Source organism: Neolamprologus multifasciatus, chromosome 15 (genome assembly GCF_963576455.1).
Source record: "Neolamprologus multifasciatus chromosome 15, fNeoMul1.2, whole genome shotgun sequence".
NCBI lineage: Eukaryota > Metazoa > Chordata > Actinopteri > Cichliformes > Cichlidae > Neolamprologus > Neolamprologus multifasciatus.
Genome location: NC_140453.1, coordinates 20,454,431 through 20,476,793, shown reverse-complemented (window position 1 = coordinate 20,476,793; position 22,363 = coordinate 20,454,431). Strand labels below are relative to the sequence as shown.

General features: G+C 38.9%; 1 protein-coding gene across 5 annotated transcripts in view; it reads right to left on the bottom strand.

Annotated features, from left to right (window-relative positions):
• The window catches only part of ncoa1 (nuclear receptor coactivator 1), a 101,777-nt gene that overhangs the window by 60,387 nt on the left and 19,027 nt on the right, over nucleotides 1–22,363 (bottom strand). For all 5 annotated transcript variants that reach the window (XM_085133280.1, XM_085133282.1, XM_085133279.1 and 2 more), the window contains one exon: nucleotides 8,577–8,799. The gene's annotated coding sequence lies outside the window, so the exon portion shown is untranslated. The remainder of the gene's footprint in view (nucleotides 1–8,576; nucleotides 8,800–22,363) is intronic.

Here is a 22,363-nt window from a genome sequence, read left to right as displayed (position 1 = left end):
AATGAGTATAACTCACAGCGGATGACAGCTTTCACAGTTTGCACTTCTTATAGCATCCAAGCTGTGCTGCATGTGACTGAAACAATCATAATTAGTTACAGCTGCAGCGGGAGCATATCCTCAAACACACTTTCACACATATCAGCCTCAAAGTAAACAGAAAGTAGGGACCAAACAAAAAATAACATAAAAAAAAAGGAGAGAGAGGAAAACTCACACTCTAACCCACAAACCTGTAGACCAGGTCCTGCACCTTTTGCCCTCACCTCCCTCTCCGTATGTGCTGTATGGTGAGAGCCTTCAGTCGCCAAAGAGAAAGAAGAAAAAGCAGCAGCAGCAACGCAACAGACTCAGACCTTTGAGAAACACAGTCCACTGCCTCCCCATTTCAGCCGTCTCAGTATCTTTAAGTTTGTCTCTTCTCCTTCAAAGATCCTTCAAAGCTTCCCTCTGCTTCCGCAGAGCTGCATGTACACACGTGCGCGCGCGAACACACATGCGCAGGCATGCATGTGCTCAGCAGCCGTAATGTATGGCTTGGAGAAGGGGGAGTAAGGAAGAGACCACCAGCTACAGAGCAGGGCTTGAAGAGTGTGGAAAACAAGGAGATAAGGAGGACCTAAATGACATTTAGCCTCAATACAGACCCATTATTTATCTTTCTAATGTAGACACAACCTTTCACCAGGTCCCATTTTATTATTTTGGCTCCTTCAAAGAACCTTTATCTTTTGGATAAAACAGCGACAAAAAAGAAAGAAAGAAAAAAAGCACAGAAAGATTCCCTCAGATTCACATGTCAAGGTTTCCATCTTGAGCCTGATAGTAATCGACCTGACCAGAGATTTGATCAGAATTAAATATGACTGGATCTTCAGTAATGCCATAAACAGATGTGAAAAGGTTATAGTAAAAGGCTAATAGCTTAACATCTTTAAATAATTATCTGTAAAATAAGCTCACGACACTGCTCATGCATGCAGCATGGCCACCCCTCTTTACTGCATCATGTTGGTACAACCCATGCTCAGTCACTGTTGCTGAGGCCCACCCTCTCAAATATAGGACATGACCAGAGAATGTATACAGCTTCAGCAAGGCATATAGAGCAGCCAGTGACTTATATGTTCTTTCATGTGTGTCAAGTGAATCATAGCAAATCAGGATGCAAACGTGCCGGTGGAAAATTGAGTGTGCAGGTTCACTACAGTCACGTAACCAGCAGGTTCAACTGAGCAGCTGCTTCTCTGAAAAGGCTTCAAGCTGAGGAGATTTTTTATTTCCCCATGTGGTTTCCACATGAGGGCAGGCTTAGGATTTGGTTTCTCATAATTCAATTAACAAACAAACAGATTCTCTCATTACTTATTATTAGTTAAATATCATTAATAAAATAGAGTAGAGTCAAATATTGTGACAGAAGTAACTCAAGTTATTCTCAGTGGATTTGAGAAAAATAAATATATTGAATACTCAAGGTGCTTTCCATATTGCACAGTTATATGGTAGAGAAAGTAATTGCAAAGCAAAATAAACTGGAGGTGCCATGCTCAAAAGCTTTTTGATCTGACCATGCAATCAAAAGAAGGACTGATGATGGCTTATTTTAAGTAGATACATAAAGCAAAGGTGCCTTTGTTGTGCCACTGGGAAAAACAATATGAATTTTTCTGTTATTTTGCTTCATTTAATTCACAGAAAAGAAACCTATGCAGGAAATTCCCTGGCTCAGTTTGTTTGTTTGTTAGTAAGATTACTGAAAAATGTATTTAAAGATTTGCATAAAATTATTGCAGAGGTGGGTGCTGGCACAACATCTGAAGACAATCCTCAATCAGATCTGGATCCAGGAAGGATTTGCTACCATAGTGAGATTAGATGAAAAGGGGCAATATTGTCTCATATCTTTATAATTACACATAAAAATGAATTAATAAAAAATTGGGAGGCATCGTCTTGATGTTCAAGTAAATAGCACAAACTACCCTGGCTTCCTATATTCTTCTGCATAATGGGAATTTAGTATTTTCCATTCCATATACAGTGGGGCAAAAAAGTATTTAGTCAGCCACCGATTGTGCAAGTTCCCCCACTTAAAATGATGACAGAGGTCAGTAATCTGCACCAGAGGTACACTTCAACTGTGAGAGACAGAATGTGAAAAATAAATCCATGAATTCACATGGTAGGATTTGTAAAGAATTTATTCGTAAATCAGGGTGGAAAATAAGTATTTGGTCAGTAACAAAAATACAACTCAATACTTTGTAACATAACCTTTGTTGGCAATAACAGAGGTCAAACGTTTACTATAGGTCTTTACCAGGTTTGCACACACAGTAGCTGGTATTTTGGCCCATTCCTCCATGCAGATCTTCTCAAGAGCAGTGATGTTTTGGGGCTGTCGCCGAGCAACACGGACTTTCAACTCCCGCCACAGATTTTCTATGGGGTTGAGGTCTGGAGACTGGCTAGGCCACTCCAGGACTTTCAAATGCTTCTTACGGAGCCACTCCTTTGTTGCCCGGGCGGTGTGTTTTGGATCATTGTCATGTTGGAAGACCCAGCCTCGTTTCATCTTCAAAGTTCTCACTGATGGAAGGAGGTTTTGGCTCAAAATCTCACGATACTTGGCCCCATTCATTCTGTCCTTAACACGGATCAGTCGTCCTGTCCCCTTGGCAGAAAAACAGCCCCATAGCATGATGTTTCCACCCCCATGCTTCACAGTAGGTATGGTGTTCTTGGGATGCAACTCAGTATTCTTCTTCCTCCAAACACGACGAGTTGAGTTTATACCAAAAAGTTCTACTTTGGTTTCATCTGACCACATGACATTCTCCCAATCCTCTGCTGTATCATCCATGTGCTCTCTGGCAAACTTCAGACGGGCCTGGACATGCACTGGCTTCAGCAGCGGAACACGTCTGGCACTGCGGGATTTGATTCCCTGCCGTTGTAGTGTGTTACTGATGGTGACCTTTGTTACTTTGGTCCCAGCTCTCTGCAGGTCATTCACCAGGTCCCCCCGTGTGGTTCTGGGATCTTTGCTCACCGTTCTCATGATCATTTTGACCCCACGGGATGAGATCTTGCGTGGAGCCCCAGATCGAGGGAGATTATCAGTGGTCTTGTATGTCTTCCATTTTCTGATGATTGCTCCCACAGTTGATTTTTCACACCAAGCTGCTTGCCTATTGTAGATTCACTCTTCCCAGTCTGGTGCAGGTCTACAATTCTTTCCTGGTGTCCTTCGAAAGCTCTTTGGTCTTGGCCATGGCGGAGTTTGGAGTCTGACTGGTTGAGGCTGTGGACAGGTGTCTTTTATACAGATGATGAGGTCAAACAGGTGCCATTCATACAGGTAACGAGTGGGGGACAGAAAAGCTTCTTACAGAAGACGTTACAGGTCTGTGAGAGCCAGGGATTTTCCTTGTTTGAGGTGACCAAATACTTATTTTCCACCCTGATTTACGAATAAATTCTTTACAAATCCTACCATGTGAATTCATGGATTTTTTTTTCACATTCTGTCTCTCACAGTTGAAGTGTACCTCTGGTGCAAATTACTGACCTCTGTCATCATTTTAAGTGGGGGAACTTGCACAATCGGTGGCTGACTAAATACTTTTTTGCCCCACTGTATTGTCTGCTTATAAATGAAATATGCAGTCTAGTCTAACATTTCCAAACCAGCCGTCGATTTACAAAAAAGGAAAAAGAAATAGAAATGTCGTTTGACTTTTCAAACAAATGTTGTGACCTACAGTTTATGTAGAGCAATGATTGAATTGGCTTGATTTTAGAGTACACCGCAAGCTTGCTTTCCAAAACAAACTATTACCCTGTCTGCATACAAATTTTCTACAAATTAAATCAGTCCCAAAGCATGGACCCCCATGCGAGGGGTACTTTGAAGCCCAATTTGGAGCATGTAAGCAATGAAAAAGAATCTGCTTTCTAAGGAAAAAGACACAAATATCCTCAGTTAAGTTTTCTTTTCTTTTTTGTACTAAATCTAAAAGTGAAAATTATAAGGAAAAATCAGTTCAGTGCATCTCCAATGTCATCTTAGAGTCATGGCACTGAGACAAAGAATTACTGACCTATCATTAGCCATTTTTTACCTACCAAAATTGCTATCAGGTGGTCAGATGGCTACTTGGCAGAAGGGATATTTTAAAAGGGGGGAATGACAGGTGCTGATATTGCTTAGTTGGTTGAGCAGCTGACCATTATACTGAAGGATGTTCAAACAGGTAAAGTACTGCTTGCTGCTCTGACCTGGGTATGATCAAGCTCCAGACCTATTCCTGCATGTCATTCACCCTCATTCTTACTACTTTCCTGTCTACTCTCTGCACTGTCCAAGCCACACAAAGGCCCAAAAATTGACACGGCATTAAAAGAATAATTGCATAAAATGCATCATAATTTCTATATTAACATATTTTCTCCATGTCTAGTCTTGGTTTGAAAATAGTTCCCAAATGAAAGTTCCGCCTCACATTTGTGAAGTCTATGGTGAACTGAGTGACTGCAAGGTAATGCAAAATAAACCCAAATCCTCACCCTCCACCCTCTTTGACAGTTGGTATGAGGCGTTTGTCCTGATATTTGCTGTTTGGTTTTCTCAGAACATGGTGTTGTCCATTATGGCCAAACATCTCCACTTTAGTCTCATCTGTCCAAAGGAAACTTTTAAAAGTCTTGTGGTGTGCTCAGATCCCACTGTGCATACCTAAGCCATGCTGTCAAGTTCTTTTTAGAAAGAACAGGCTTTTTCCCGGCAATCCTTCCAAACAATCCATTACCTGTTCAGTCTTTTCTACTTATGCCATGATGAAGTGACCTGGGTGATTTTGCCAGCCAGGAAATTTTAATAGACCAGGTCATACTTGCTGATAATTAGTTGATCAAGTTCATTTGATTAGCAGTGCCCGTCTGCTACTTACCCCTCTTGACTCCTATGAAAGAAGTAAGAGTGTATTGAATTGGCATCCATGCAGCTGTGTGATCACAACCAATATGACCAAATTGGCTCAAAATCAATTATTTTAAAATAGGGAATAAAAAGCAAAAACAGATGTATTTTATTTCTTTATTGGAACAGTCTGGTGGCATTCTTGCTTTGTAATAGACAGTCTGACCTCTGTAAGTGCCAACATCATAAATGATATAAACATCAGTCTGTCTATAGCAAAGTTTTTAACACTATGCTGCCATCAGTTTTGATTGGTGAGATACTGTCCAATAGGTTCCTTAAATGAGCGGTTTTCTCTTCAAGTGAAAATGTGCACCCAATTCTCACTTCCTGAATATTGTTTCAGTAGCAGAGGGTTACATTTGGCACACCATATGAAAAAAGTCTTGCATACTATGCAAAAAAGCCATCTTCTTCAGCTACAGTTAGGTCCATCTATATCAAAATACAAAATTTTGCTCTACAAGGGCCTGATATCCACTTACAAGGACATTATACTGCCACTGTTCTATCAAAATTTAAAACGAATGTCTTCATATGTGGATCTCATTTATCTCAGAAACAAAAATCAGGTAAAAAAATAAATAAATAAATAAAAATCTGGTAATCTGTGTTTTTACATTCATCAGGTCCCAATCAGCCCAAATAGCAAAACGAAATTAAAAATGCATGCAATGAAAGAGTTCCGGGGTTAAAGCTGAAAGTCTGCACTTCAATTGCATGCGAGTTGTGTCATTTAATATCCATTGTGATAATCCATTGTCGTAATCTCTTTCCAAATATATACGCACTTAACTGTATAAATTGCTTTTAAAACTGCTGGAAATGACTCATTTAAAAACATATCTGGCTTACTTCAACATCATATCTATGTTAGTGTTTTGAGTAAATGCAGTCAAAGTTATCTGTGCAAATCCAAGAAAGATAAAAGCAAGGCTGCAACAAATAATAATAAATCTGCCAACATTTTTTCTTTGTTGTTTTGCTTTTTAGTCCGAGATCTTCAAGGTCCGCCAATGCTGCGCTTCGGTGGATACAACAAAACGCCCAAAAATGTAAGATCTATGACCTTAAAAAACTGCAACTTAAGGAATGTTAATGTTGACGACTGTGTTCCAAGTTAAACAGTTGGAATCACTGAGGTTTGTTTTTGTTTTTTGGTGGTTTATTTACTTCAAAAGATGATCAGGAAATTATCAACAAAATCATTTTTTCCAATAACTTATCATTTACCCATGTTTACACCTGTAAAAGTTGTTTTCAAATGGTGAAACCAGAAATAACCAGAAAGAAATGCTAAAAACTCTGATGTACACTAGAAAAATTGACCGACTTCCAAAATTGTTGCACTTAGTTATTGTCAGCAAATAAGACATGTCAACCACCTTGTATCGGGACAACAACCATAACAACAACAACAGCTGGTTACAGCTAATGTTAGGCTTAAATTTTACAAAAATCCAGCTTATCCAACAGGCTATATGTTTGAGGTGACTTCTGCAAAAGTGTAAAATATTGCAAAATATTTCACTGATAAATATCAATTTTTTGCTCCCAATTTATTGTCTAGTGTTGGCATTCTTCACATATATTATATAGTGTGTACAAAAATGTGTTCATACTTGCACTGAAATGCAAACTGCCTAGCCTCTATACTACGCATGCTTCCAAATCCCAATGAAAAACCATTAAACATTCAAAAAATGCTGTTGTGGCCCTTTAAGATTCCCTGCTTCTCAATTGAATACCCTGTTAAGTTCCAGCCCATTGTTTCCCAACCATCTGTGAACACCCAGATCCAGGATGTTTACCAAGAGTAAGAAATAACCTTGGACTACACACAGCTCCTCAGACATTATGACAGAGATCTTAGTGTATAGAAAGCACAGCACAAAGCTGTTTTTAGAGGTGAGAGACAACCAGATAATTGCTACCTGTAGTTGCCCTGTTCATTTATGTAACCAAAATATAGAAATATACATTTTCGCTGAGATAGAAGTATCCTCTCGCTGTTTTCTGAGCAAAACATACGATATTCCTTATGAATCTTTTAAAAGACATCAAACATACCACTAAAACAATATCACCCATGGACCGTCGGATCTGTGTAACTGCCTTCTTAGCGTCTGTGTCATTGTTCACCTAATGTTTTCCACAGTACGCTTTCTCTCTCAAACACGTTCACTGCCAGGCTGATAATTCCACATGAATATTCATCATTTATTGAACTCCGCTGGGCACTGTGTAATTTGGCGCGTGAATGTGGGTGTGTGTGTCCTCATTTCAACTTGTTGAAACGCTATGGGAGGCCTCCTCAGACATGCTGGGGATGTTCAGAGCAATGCACTTCATTGGCCTGAAGTTTTTTTCTTCTCTTTTTCGCTTCTATAAACTATTAAATCTAAGTTTAACTAACTTGTCTTCTTTAAAATTAAATTGACAGGCTATTAACCATGTGTGGAGATGGCAAAGACTGGAGTCTTTCAAGTCAGCCATTTGTGCACTCTGTCTGCATACTGCAGAACTTAAAATAAATGACTTGCCCTGCAAAACTGAAAAGAACAAAACGTAAATCAAACCAATCTCACAGTGCATTTACACCTTAAAAATAAATTCAAACAAACACCTACACTGACAATATAATTACGATGGCACTCCCGAGGTTTTGTGGCAAATCTCACACTTGGGGTCCTTGATTTAAATTAGATTTAATTCACCATTTTACTGCTAACAAACTATAGTTTGCAGGGTTTTTCCTGCACACAAGTAGTTTAATTTACTCAAGCTTAAATATATTTTTGGATTATAAAATGAACAAAATTAAGAGGTAAATGTATCTGCCACTCTGGCAAAGGTCTATTTTAAACCAGGATAAACTCTCATTTTCTCCTGGTCAGGAATAGATTTCGAAACAAAAAATGAATTTTCAATGAGGTTATAAGATAATAAAATATGACAAGAGTAAACAGGTTTGGCCTTACATCAATGTACATTGGAGTAAACTAAATCCCATGAATGAAAGAAATGCATGGAAGTGGATGCTGTTTTTAAATACAATAGCTCATAACACTGGTACTGAAACACTGATTAATCACCATCAATTTTGATAAGCTGCCATTTTCAAGGAAAAACACCTTTTCAGCATGATAGGCTGGTTCACCCTCCTAAACTTGCTTATATGTTACTTTAATATTTTAACTAGTTTAGGCTACTGGTGATATTCAATCACAAAAGCAGTTAAGAGAATAATAGATAATAAGAACTAGATTACAAAACAAGCATAAAATAAATTTCAAATAAATCCACGTTCAATACGTAGCCGCTGTGTCTTGCTTTACTTGACCTCAGGTTTCCCGCTGCCATCCTACAAACACAACCTTCAGCCTTCGTTAGAAGCTCAGTCCAGAAATTAAAATAATCACTAAAAAAGTATTCTAGTCAATAAAGAAAATGACTCGTTCAGTATTCAGTGGGAAATCAATGTTATATAACAGTTTGCTGCAGAACACACAAGTTGTGCGAGGGATCACTCTGGCTTGCAATGAGACATACTGCAGCACTCAAGTCAACGAGTACAGAGCACCATGCTTACTTGATCTAGGGCTCCAGTCGGTGAGTCATGTGGTGGCTGTGGTGGCCTTGTCAGGGACTGAACAAAGCTGAGGGAAGGAGGGGAGCCTGGGCGTGAGATCAGTGGTGGGCCAACGACTTACAGTCAAGAGGATGGAATGGTGATGGCGGTGGGGTTATGGCTCCACAGCCGCTCTGTCAAAAAGCACCATCCCAGGTGCAGGGAGAAGCCCGTTGGCCTCCAACTGCCAAGATAACACAGAAAAAATGGACAATCACAATATGTTCATTTGCAATGTAGAAATTAACCTTTCACAAGTTATGCTGTACTATTGACAGTTCTATTTGCCATTTGTTAATAACAGGTCTTTACTTTTGAATATTTAAAATACCAAGCAGCATTAAACAGCAAAAAAAGTGAAAGAACGTGTTAATTGCTAACAGAGGGAATAAGTCTGTGTGACATGGTGAGACTAGATGCTATTACAGGAGGAACATGCAAAAGCAATGACAAATGTAGAGGTGAAAAAAAAAACAGGTCCAGGGTGAACTCCACCAAGTACAGCTGGCAACGTTACTATAACCATGGGCTGTTACTTGACAGTGATTTGTAGTGGTTGATATTTAAAGAATAGTGAAATAGTGACAATGTTTAAGCTTAATCATATGTGATCTGAACATAACACCAATACCACTGATGAAGTGAATATGATTTGATGGTATATTTTTTCTTTTTTTTTTTGTCATATAAGTAAATATAAGTTGAGTTGAGTCACCAAACACTAATTTTCAGACTGTTTGTTCTACTCTTATGGCACATTTATGCACACAAAGTCACTGCAATGAGGTGAACTGACACAAATTTGCACCAGGCATTGTAACTGGAGGCAAATCTGCATTTACACAAGTCGTAGACAGAGACAGAAAAGAAGGGAGGGCCTTGGAGAAAAGTGACAAATCGTATATCTCATGATATTCTGAAAAAAAAAGCCAATAAGAAGAAAGATGGTTTAAGGGCCCATCAGCTAAAACAGATTAGTTTACACAGAAGAAAAATTAAGGGGCATTGCCAAGACCTGGTGTAAGATAAATAAGGATTATTTTGAACTGTAAATCATGCAAAGCTAGTTTAAGAGGTTCATGTTGAAGGAAACCTTTAGCATTTCCATGTAAAAGTGATAACAACCCCGAAGAAAAGACTATATTAAATGAGATTTCCCCTCACTACCAAAAGACTGCATCTTATAAAACAGCAATAAAATTGTTGGGTGAATTCAAAATAGAAGCTTCTATGGAAGACATCTGGAGAATTAAAAGCAACCCACACCAGCTGCAGGGCTTCATTCATTAAATATATTCAAAATATTTAGGTTATTTCACTGTATAACCTAAGCACAGAAATCTACTTTAATAATAACTTAGAGCACACACACACAGAAGATAAATCTAAACAGAATTACCCTGCCCCTGACATTTGTGTTTCTTGCCTTGACATCCGCTTCATAGCTGCTCACAGCTGGCTGTTAACAACCCAGCAGGTAGGGACAGACTGATCACAGTAAAATCTGTGCACCATTGTGTCGACTTCGGTGGCTTTACATCTTGTAATCATAACAACTCGTCAACAAACAAACTGAGAACACAAATAACACTCCGACCGTTAAAATTCCCTATGCCATAACAACAGTCAACCAGCAACCTGGAGCTGGAAACTGGATCCTTTATGAAGCAAAAACACATTTAAATCCTTTAAAGTAATTCAGTAACTCAGTACTAAAAATCTAAAAAACATGCTTAAAATATAATGGAAAAAAAGGTTTGAGGTGGATTATTCTGGTCTATATTGAGATTATTTAACATCAGCTCATTTTGGAAACGTGATGCATTAACGGAATACTTAAAAGAAAATGGGACTTTCCTAAATTTAAAAAAAAAAAAGGAAAATAAAACATGAAACATATGGTATGTGTTTGACTTCATTTCCTTTATAGCACTTTCCACCCTCCCCAAAAGCCCAAACTCACTCCACAAGTTTAGTTTAGCTCAAAATAAGATGACAGAAAGAGAACCTCTGGTCAACAAGACCAGCAAAACCAAGGAGTCTGTTTGGAAACATGTTGGGTTCAAGGAATCCAAAAGTTCCATAAAAGCAACACTCGAATCATCATGTCAAAACAAGTTAGTCCAGTACTGACCAAAAAAAGAGAGGAAAGAAGAAGCAATTATGATTCTTGCTATAATTGAGGTCAGACTGAGGCAAGTACAAAAGCATGTAGACCAGGGGTAGGCAACGCCAGGCCTCGAGGGCCGGTGTCCTGCAGGTTTTAGATCTCACCCTGGGTCAACACACCTGAATCAAATGATTAGTTCATTACCAGCCCCCTGGAGAACTTCAAGATATGTTTAGGTGGTAATTTAGCCATTTGAATCAGCTGTGTTGGATCAAGGACACATCTAAAACCTGCAGGACACCGGCACTCGAGGCCTGGAGTTGCCTACCCCTGATGTAGACCATCAGAAGTTCAATGTCGCCAGTATCACCATCTATAGACAACATTCAGTCACTATCAAGTACAAGATCTTGTATATTTATTATCACATGCACCAGGTGTGAGACACTGCTATAGCTGTATTTCAGTGGAACAATGATCTATATTATTTTTCTGTCCTTTTCTCTGATTTCTTGTTAGTTTTACTGACAACCAACTTTGTAATTAAATGAATGATTTATTGACTGTATTGACTTTGAGTCAATTTACAGTAGAATGCCTCCCCAGTTTGGCTTTTTGGGTGTTGTGCTCTACTGAGAGGACGCCCCTGCCAGACTCAGGGTCTCATGCTAGAAGGATTACATCTCTTGGCTGGCTTAGGAACATCTTCCTGTCCCAGGCCAGCAGATTTGCAAACAGACATCTATAAAGTAGGCTCAAATTAACCAGTCTGATGACCCGGGGCCAACACTGGTCCACCAAAACATTTGATTGGAAAAGTACAATTTATATTTTTGGTTCCAGATTAGTCCATAGGTTAAGGTCCCTTGCAGATTCACTTGTCTTTAATACACATCTAATGGCACTATGCAGAAACACTGAGATCTATTGTTGGATTTGCACTTATTATAAGACATTACAAGATGTTATTAAATGGCTTTACTAGTCAGGCACACTTTAAAACTCCTGATTTAAGCTTAATACACTGGTTTAAAGGAAAGAGGTGTGGTAGATTTATAGCACAAGACAAAACAACAGCATCACAGTGAAGAGTTTTATCTTGATGATCATGCTTTTAAAATTAATGGAAGTTGCTCGATAATAAAATTTTTATTGTTTCCTGTTTAGTCAAGGAGGACACCTTAGTGCAAGAATTGCATTTCAGAGTTTTCTCTTCAAATACTGAACAATAAAACATGGAAAGTTACAAACACTCGTGTTTGGAAGAGTCTCAAGTTTTGTCAGTATTGGCTGGATTTGAACGACTATCTGGATCTGATTCACTGGGTGGTTCTGCTCCTCAGCAGACCCCACTCTTCTGTTTCCATCTGTTCAGCTGACACATGGTTGACCTGTGCAACAGCAGATCAGTCTCTCAGTCTGGAGAACGAGCTGCTCGGGCATTATGAGTGATTTTCCTGACTATGGGGATCAAAAGCAGTATCAAGCTGAATCAATCTGCAGCCAGAGTCTGTGCGGCAACACACCTCTGCGTAAAAAGGCAGCAGTGTGCTGATTTTAGACGTTAGAAACAGTTTCCTTGTTGTATGTGCTACACAACACACATTTTATGTAAAGATCAGATAACACATGATTGTTGCCAGGCCCAAACACACCAGCTGATTGACTAGTACTCTTAATCTGGACTAATTTTCAAACTTCAGCAAGTCAAAAGCCTTCTAAATGCTTTAGACCTCTCCTGTCTCAGGCTTTTCAGTGTCTATTTAGAGTTTGATCAGATAGCATTTTACAGGTGTGAATTACAGCTCGTCACTGGAACAGCAGGCAAAATAGAAGGCGAGTTAACAGGTACATACCCATATTCAAGGGAGAACAATGAAGAGAGAAAACAGAGCTTCAACGTCAAGTTTATTTGATCCTCACTTCATCTGGGTTACTAAACAAAAAAGATAAATAAAATTTGCATACACAAGGTTTTTCCAGGCTTATAATGGGTATTTGGGGGGAGACTACCCTCATCAGCAAGGCAGGTCCGTGTACATTGAATGTAATGAGTCTGCATTACCTTATCTGATGAAGAACATTTCCTGGTACTTCTAACCATCTTACAAAGAAAAGCATTGTTCGTATATCAGTATATAAACCCCTAATCAAAAAACTGGATTAAAAAAATATAACTTTCTTTTGACTCTGACGTAAACCTCTTTTGTTGGGAAAACCCTGAGATAAATCTTTAGCAAGTCTGTGTGTACTGAGCGTAGCCTGGATTTCAGTGTGGGATTTAATTGATTCCAGTAGATTCCAGCTCTCTTTAAGCAGGAAATTTACAGCAATCTAATAATTTTCAGCCCAGTGGTTGTACTGGTGCAAAATGACTGGCCAGAAGCACTGCAGACATAGGTCAATATCCAAACCAGAAAAACACCTGGAGTGCTCCTGTTCTCTCCCTTCTGCTTAGAAACTCTTTCTAGCATTCACAGACGGGCTTCAAAGATGTGACGACAAGCAAACCTAGGCTGTTAGGTAAAACGTAACTGGCTGCTTCCTCGCTTAGATAATAACAGGCAGAAGAAAAAAGAAAAAAAATGAGTGAAGTTAATGTTAACAGTGTCAATAATCCTCATCCTCAGGCAAGAATCACTAATGTTATTAAGGCGATACTGGGTCTCAGCATGCAGAGGTGTTCAACTATGAACTCAGGGCAGTTACTTTCTTATTGTAATTCTCTGCTATAATGTTTAAATCTGTGTAGTTTATTTCTCGTTTATCTTGTTAAAAATAGCTTTACGCTTCTGTTAAATTCCTCAAGCTTTCCTTAATTTGCTCTTTTCTGATTGGCTGCAGATGTTGCTAAATTGGCATTTATAAAACTCTTGTATATTTTACACAGAAAGACTGCACTGAATGAGGAGCCTTAAAACATGTATGAGTGAAAATCTCCTTATCCAATGAACATTGATTTTGAAATATGGATTTTAATGGCTAGCATGCCAAAGACTAAAAAGAAAGTGCTAGCTCATAGCAGGATTTTAACAAAAACTTATCAACACTGTTATGAATATGCATCTGGAAACAAGAGCCGTCTAGCGCCATAGCGGATGTCTGCCCTTCACCTTCACACTGACTTCAAGTGTTTAAAGATGTAGACATAATAAAGGGACCTTCAAAAGCACATTTTAACTTGCTCAAGAAGCCAAAACCTTGTCCCATCTAGTGCAGGTAACCAACAAATCAAACTCTTTTGCTACAATAAAGTATTATGACAAACTACTTTATCAAAGCACATGAAGGCTATATTTTACACAGTCCTTGATTTCTTTAAGTCTGGTGAACCAGCAGCCTTGGCTTCGGTGGATCAGTAGGCTTGTTTTGGAACAGTGTGCCAGCCTTTCTGCCTCATCTACCAACGCTTCTAAATAACTACAATGACTACGTGATGGTCAGATAGTCATCAGATGCCAAAAGGTCAGCCTGCTTATACCAGAGGGTCGAGGAGGAGTTCAAATTTGGAGCATTTTATGAATTAAATGAGAATCATTACATAACAGAATAATTGTGATGTCTGATCTTGCATTCCATTGTGTAACAATGAAATCATGCCAGCAATCGCACCCATAATAAAACCAGACTGACTAATTGGTGATTGTTGATTTCTGGCTTAGAAATACTGCTGATGTTACAGAGAAAAAAATACTGACTACAAGCAAGAACAATTAAGGTGCTTTTTATCTTGAAGTGAAGATCCTACAACATCTGAGAGAAGCCGAGAGCAAATACTTGGCAATAGTTGGAAGGAAGAACTCCCTTTTAATAGGAAGAAGAAGAAGAGCCAGGCTCAGTGAGGCAAAGCCATCTTCCATGACTGGTTGGTGAGAAGAAAGAGAAGGAGCAAAAAAGTACCCAGAAACACCAAACACAGAAAGCCTCACAGCAGCTTAAACAATCAGCAGCATTACTAAGGGACAGCTCAGGCTCACCTGATCCAGTCCTAATTGTAACTTTTATACAAAAGAGAAGTTTAAAATAAGAATAATAGAGAGGGGAGGGTGTCTTTCTCCTTAATCAGAACACGAACCTAATTTTACAAAAGGGAGGTCTGATAACTGAAAACTCTTCCTCCAATTCTACTTACAGAAGAAGCACAAGGAAGCCTGCACTCTGAGGGTTGGTCTTGATATGATGAGGCATATAGAAATCAAGGTATTAGACCCCTTTAGCACAGAAACTGTACCTTCTTTATTACAAATGCATTACTAAGGTAACCCACTATTATTTTCAAATAATGATACATTCAGAATCTAAAGGTGACAGGGCTTTTTCCATTGCTGCTCCAAGACCCTGGAGCAGTCGTCCTTCATTTATAAAGTTCACCTCCTCTTTGATCAAACCTGAAGACCTAGCAATTTTCACAGGTTTTGGATCACTTTGAAACAGGGTCTATTCTGTCTTAGGCTTTGTTCACACTGCAGGCGAAAGCGCATCAAATCCGATTTTTTTGACCCTATGCGACCCATATCCGATCATGGTATGACAGTGTGAACGGCACAAATCTGATATTTTCAAATCTGATCTGGGTCACTTTCGTATGTGGTACTGAATCCGATACATATCCAATGTTTCAGAAAGCGACTGCTGTGTGAACGGTCAAGTAGCATTAAATCCGTCTTTTACGTCACTGACACAAGACAGACGCCAAATATCAGCGCCAGAGAAGTGCCCGATAAGACATCGCGAATGCTTCCCGGCCATCCAGTGAAACTGCTGGGAAGACAACGTTGGAGAAACGTGAACATTTTATTTGTACTGTATAATCTGCAGATTCTGACAGAAATCTGCAACTATTCTTTGAAGCACCGCTCTTCTCTAAAACAGCAATAAGGATAATTATTAGGTTATCTACATTATTATGTAAATAACACAATAACTTTGTGTTGGGAAACGTGAAGTCCGAAGTCTTTATATTAAGGGCCATCTGTCAAACAATATTGTTTGCTCTGGGTCTAAACAGAGCGCGTTGTGTGTGACATCTTCTTTTTTTTGCTGTCGCATTTTATTTGTAGTGTGAATGAGCAGACAAAAAAAAATCGGATTTGATCAAAAAATCGGAATTGAGCATTAAGACCTGCAGTGTGAACGTAGCCTTAGTTATTTAGTTTTGGTTGTTTTTATCTTATTGGATAATGTATGCATGTGTATATGTATACATTTATTTATGTCCGTGTGTGTATATGCATTTGTATATAAGTGTATGCATGTGTATATACATATGGATGTCTTGTAATCTTTTTATTTTTTATCATTTGTTCTAAATTTTTACAAATTAAGAAAAAATTGCAAGTATTTTAAACATGCACAGTATTTTAGTCACTTTCAAACCACTATGCCAATCTAGTCTAAACTTTGAGGTGTGCGCATTTGTGGTTGCACAACTGCACAAGTTCCCTCAAATTAAGCATTCTATTCCCGACTCTTTACAAATTGATTATTGGATTATTTAATAATCAAATTATTTGCAGCTAAATATGATTAAGCTGGAGCTTTTAAATAAATTAGGTGTGATTTGAGTGATCAAAATGTTGCTGGCTCTCGTTAGCTCGTGACTTTTACCTTTTAAAAACAACGGTGCTTTCTAGATGCACAACATGAGTATAGGCAGAAAGTGTAAAGTAAAGTTTTAACTGACAACCGGTTTTAACTGACTACAAACTGGTTCCTGAAAAGCCAGCCTCCAACTGAACAGGTTTACCTTTTTTCCTACTTTTTGAAATACTGCCAAAATGCAGGTCATGTTTTCTAAACATGACAGCATACCAGGCTTCAACGGTCAGCCAACTGTGGTTGAGTTAAGTAGGTCAGTTTTGTGTGCTCCATAATGATGCTTCTTGTTGACAGGAAATTCAGTGGGTCTGTCTTATCTATTAACATGTTTGGGTAAACATGACACTTGACATTGGAGTTTGTGTGCACACATGCACACTCACTACTGACCATCTGAAAACAAACCCCAGAAATATGACCATCAGCATAGCACAGCTCAAAGTGCTTCCAAACAGGGCTGCACGCTGTGTAATAAATACTCACAAAGAAAACGGTGGCCGTTACAACCTATGTCTAAAAATGTATAGTTTCATGCATCGGTTAAAACACTCGACTCCGGCTACATGACGCGCAGCTGGAAACACTTCCCGCAAGTCGAGCTGCCCGAGATTCACAGAATTTACAGAAAATGTTACATTTTTGTGATTTATATCGTTATTGGGACGATAAAATTCTTATATCGGGATATGAGATTTTGGTCATATCGCACAGCTCTACTTCCACCTTGCTGCATGCCACAGTTTTCAACCAGCATAACTCACAACCGACACGGGCCAGATTATGTTGATAAGAGATCTAATTCATTTCCAATTAATTGCCCAGTCCTAAAACAGAGTTTGGTTACGATCTTTTGAGGATGTGAATTTAATGCACAAGTATAAATCTCACATAACAATGAGTAGAGTTTTTCACAGTCAAAAACACACAAAGGGAGGCAAAAAGCTGAGAAGAGGACATCAACTACAACTGCACTCTCATTTAAAATCAACCCCTGGACAGCCAACAACTGACTTTCCACATTCTGAAATGATATGTCAGTGTCATTTACATTTTCTAAATCCTAAATTAATTTAGTGATAAATAATAAGAAGCAATAGGGAAACAAGCTAAACGTGTTAATCAATAACCCATAGGAAGTCACTCTGACCATCAGCAATTCCCCAAATCACTGTCTGCTGACATTAAAAGAAGGCACTTTCAGCCCTACTTCTAACATAATTTACTTTTCAATAATCTTAAAGGTTATAGTGTACAGAGAGTGCACACTCACAAACTGTCTTTAAGCTGGGATTTGTGAGTAATCACCACTGAAAAACATACCCTGTATGACACAGCGAGTGGTACTTTCTTCACTGCTATCAGTCCAGTGTTGCCTTTTTTGGAGGTACTGCTCACTGCAGTCATCTCTGGCTTTGTCACCAAACTCGTTTTCTCCCTTTTCACACACACCATTTATCCACCAAGTGCATGCAAAATGCTATGGCACTGGCAGGTTAGCCTGAGATTAGAACCACACCTCAGTGACCTGCATTTCAGCTGAATGGGACAAAAGGGAGAAAAGTAATGGAAGGTGGGCAAAAAGGAAGAGAGTGAAGCTGGCTGGATACATATTTTAATAACAGGTAGAGCCAATATGCAGAACTGACTCCATTTAAAGACCAATGAGTGACAAAACAGAACTATCAAGACAGAAAGAAAACATGTAGAAGCGAGCATATTATATAATTAATAGGTGGGTTGTGCCAATTTCAATCTGTATTCTTATAACATTGCAATAGTGCTTACATTTTAACAAAAAATATAAGTGGTGAACAGTCAGGGTGATCAATAAAATGCAAGAACTCATACACTGCAACTACAACAGCAAATATTTTATTTACCAAGTACTTTGTTACAAATATGTGATTAATGTAAAGGTTTTCTTCCAGAAAAATTGTTAACCCGGGCAGCTTAGACTGGCATGGGGACTGAGGTGTGTGGGGCTGCGGGCAATTGAATGTATCCACTCAATTACTGTTGCACTATCAATCTGCAGTAACGCTAATTGAGTTGCACAGATGGACGAGCAGAGATGTGTTGGTACATATCTGAACGCACAGTGGATAGAGAGAGAGAAATAATTGGGGACTATTTCAAACTTATTTAGCACTAAGGTCCAATGCGAATTTTTAAAAATGGTTGAAAAACCTTTCAGCTACAGCTATGAGGTTCAGTGGATTTAGAATTTAGCAATTTTAGATGTTAGCAGTGAGTTAGATAACTAGTTAACCTTACGCACCATGATTGAAATATCACGAAGCAAAAAAACAAAACAATGACCAGCGAGAGAGTATCGAATTATGGTTAACGTACATGAAAGTAATCAATGCAATCAGACAGACAGTAACCAAAAAACAAAATAAGACAAAAAGAGAAAAACTATGCAAGCAAAACACGAAACTATGCCTTGAAAGCTCACTGGCAGTAAAACCTGAAACCCTTTTCTGAACTGAGAAATGTCTGTCATATTTCAGGTCTGCTTATAGAACAAAAACACTGGATGTGCATCTGAAATTAGTGAGGGTGATCTATGCAGCTACCCATGGAAAACTCCAGAAACTCATTCGTCATCAAACAATCTTCTTACCATACTGAGGTATGAAAACCCATCAATAAAGGTTGAAGGGAAGACGTTAAATGTTGTCTTTACGGGGGAAAAGGTTCAACCTTTGGTGTCATTTCAGCCTTGAAATTTATAACCTGGTTGTAGGAGAGTTGAAGAAACAATGTGTTGATCCACCATTTCTAGGATATGTCAGTACAAGATTTCAGAAACTCCCAGACAGAGAGCGCAATGCTGAAACAGCTTGAAAAGATTAGATGTTCTGTGGAAAACTTTTAAAAGTTTTCTGCAATCACTTTGCTTCCTGTGAACTAACTAAATGTTATAGCTTTTTCTATAGTGGTATCATGTTAGGCCCAGCGGGGAATAGCCTGGGCTTGAAATGCACTAGCAGAAAGCCCACTATCATCAGCCCCCTCAAAAGTGAGTGTCTCATTCTGCTGATGAATGCTAAATCCCCCACCTAGGACTACAGCATCAGTACACGCTCTGTAGCCACTGTGACTTCTGAATAACACAACACCAAACAGTTCTTCATCTACGGCAGGGTCTGGTTGATGTGACCCTGCAGCTCACAATAGGTTTTCCAATATAACCAGGACCAAAATAGTAGTTTTTATATTACTACCCCAAATTTCCATTACTGGGTCAAAAATTAACCATATTTATTTCCTGTGGAATTTCATGGGAAATTTTGATTCTTATCAACAGTGACAGCCAGGAAAGGATATTTTGTGGACCACAAAGAATGTGTGTAAGATTATTTTACACAGCAAGAACTAACAGACAGCTTTCATTCAGCATTCAGACAGTTTATTCTTAGTAGATATGTAGATTAACAACCTGTGCCATTGAGGGGTAGGTTCAAACTAGGGCAGGGCAATATGCCCAAAAATATTTATCTTGATATATATTTGAAAATTTGCGATAACGATATAACTTATGATATAATTGACTAATAATAATAATTATTATTCAATAATTGATTGATAACTCCACAACGTTATTAGTACAAAAAAACAAAAAAACCATCAATGTATTTTCACTTAAACAAGCAGCTGTTTTTTTATGTGCATTAAAGTTATATAAAAATTTAACAGTGCAAATGCAAATTACTTGCTGACAGTTTAACCAAAAGGGATTTCCAGCGGAAACCGGCCAACATATCCTCAGCATAACCATGTATAATATCCACAAAACTTAAAAAGAGGTCATACACACACAATACGGTAATATTATGTTGAAGCGCAGTACGTATCACTCCGCAAGGCTCCTGCCTCCGGTAGCCGTAATGCTCCGACAATCCATCAAGCGGTGCGGCTTCGCAGCTTACGAGAGTCGTACTAAAACATTTTTTGACAGATTTTCGAGCGCCGTCTACCACATAAAATCGCTTTGAGGTGAGTAACACAACCAGAGTTCATACATAAGGCGCGCGATTTTTCAGAAAAATCAAAAGATTGATTTTAAGTGTGCCTTAATTTCTGAAAACGGTAATAACAATTGGCCCGCTAGCATGCTCTACCAAAAATTGTGCTTCTGTGTTTATCTGACGGACGAAAGCCAAACCAGTTCCACACCACTGGAGTTGCAGCATTTTTACAAACCAATTCTGATTCATCTGTTTCAGGGCTCGCAAAATTTCAAAATCCCTGGTAGCCCTTTGGGCAGGGACTCTTCAGTTTTTGGTAGCCCAAAATAAATTTAAGTAGCCCGAATAAAAAAGAGAGCAGTTTTTTGATTGATGTTTTGTTTTGTTTTGTTTTCATTAATCAAAAAATAGTTGAAACACAAATTACAACATTGTATAAAAATTACAATCATCAACTCAAATACTTGGTTCTAATTGAACAGAAATTTCTATGAACTTGTAAGAACTGTGTAGAACATGAATCAGTCTGTGTCAGATCCTGAATTTGAAATGTCCACTGAAGTCACGGGTAAGAGGAAAGTGGAACCAAGATCTAGGCCATTTGCTTTTTTTTTTTAAGTTTGCAAAGACTGCTAAATTGTGCCAGTGGTAGTTCACTCTTTGCAACATAGTACGCTGTTCTAAACAGATTTTTTTCAGGTTTATTTTTAGTTTGTTATTTGCAATTGGTGTTTGTTCTGGGAAAGATATTGCAGACTGAGCAGTAATGCATTTCTTGCATTTCTCATGGGTTCTAATGGGGGCCTTTCTTAAAATTACTGGTCCCAGTAACAAAGGCGCTTGTCGACTCAGAAATCGAGGGAAAACCAACAACACACCCGGCAGAACATTATGTTATTTACACGGGTGCACTTAAGTGGTCCGCCTTTGCGCATTCGCTGTCAAAATAAAAGACGCGCACCAGATAAGAAGTTGCAACGCGCACACCAAAGTAATTGCTTAAAGGAGCTTGCTTCTTCGACATCTTTAAGAGTTCTAAACAAATGTCTGTCCTCCTCCAGAAAATCTTATGTACGCAAACACGCGTTGCAACTTCTTATCTTGTGCGCTCTTATTTATTTTGATAGCGAATGCGCACCTGCGGACCACTTATATGCACCCCTGGTTATTTAGCTCGTCATATTGCAGCCACAGAAATTCCTTTGTCCATGAAACCATAAAGCTGCACTTTATTTTTGCCTTATAGTCTGATTTGTCATAACTTTTCCGTTTTGTGATAAGCTTTTCTTTGGCTGTCACTTCTTCACCCTGACCTGTCTTATTTGGCTCAGCAGAACTAAAATATATACCCTGCTGCTTTTACACACGCACTCACATAACGCTCAGCGATTCTCTGCGCGATCAACTTCTCACATGTTTAAGCTGCGGGAGATTTCACTTGTCATGTTTGCATAGTAAGCTAACGATTGATAAGCAAATTATCGTCACTCACCAAACAGTGCTGTCGCTCTCTATATACAGTTCGCGCGATTGCAAAGTGAAAGCAAAAAACAGGCCCACAAATTCTGGCTCACCGATGCCAATGACATAATTACCCAGCTACATTTCCGAAAGAATGCAAAAGAATTGACATATATTTTTCCTTTCTATGACAGCCCGACGGGCAGGGCAGAGATAGATTTTGGTAGCCCGACTGGAAAAAGCGCTAGCACCGGGACGTCGGGCTAGCGATTTTGCGAGCCCTGTGTTTCGTTCAACGATCCGCTTTCGCACTTCTCATTCTCCGCCGGCGGCATGTGCGTATAAAAAAAAAAAAAAAAAAGGCACTACGCATGCGCCTTTTACCCATATTCTATTCTGGCTCTGTGATGCACACATCCTTCTTTGCAAGATCTAGAATGGTTTCCTCAGTGAGACATACAGCTGAAGAAGAAGATTTTTTCTTCTCCAATGTACCTCTTCCACAGTGTCTCCTGGGACACTATTGTGAGGACTCTACAATAGGAAAAGGCAGCAATCCTTTCTCTGAAGAAGGCTTCTGAGTTCTGGGAGGTTTACAGCACAGT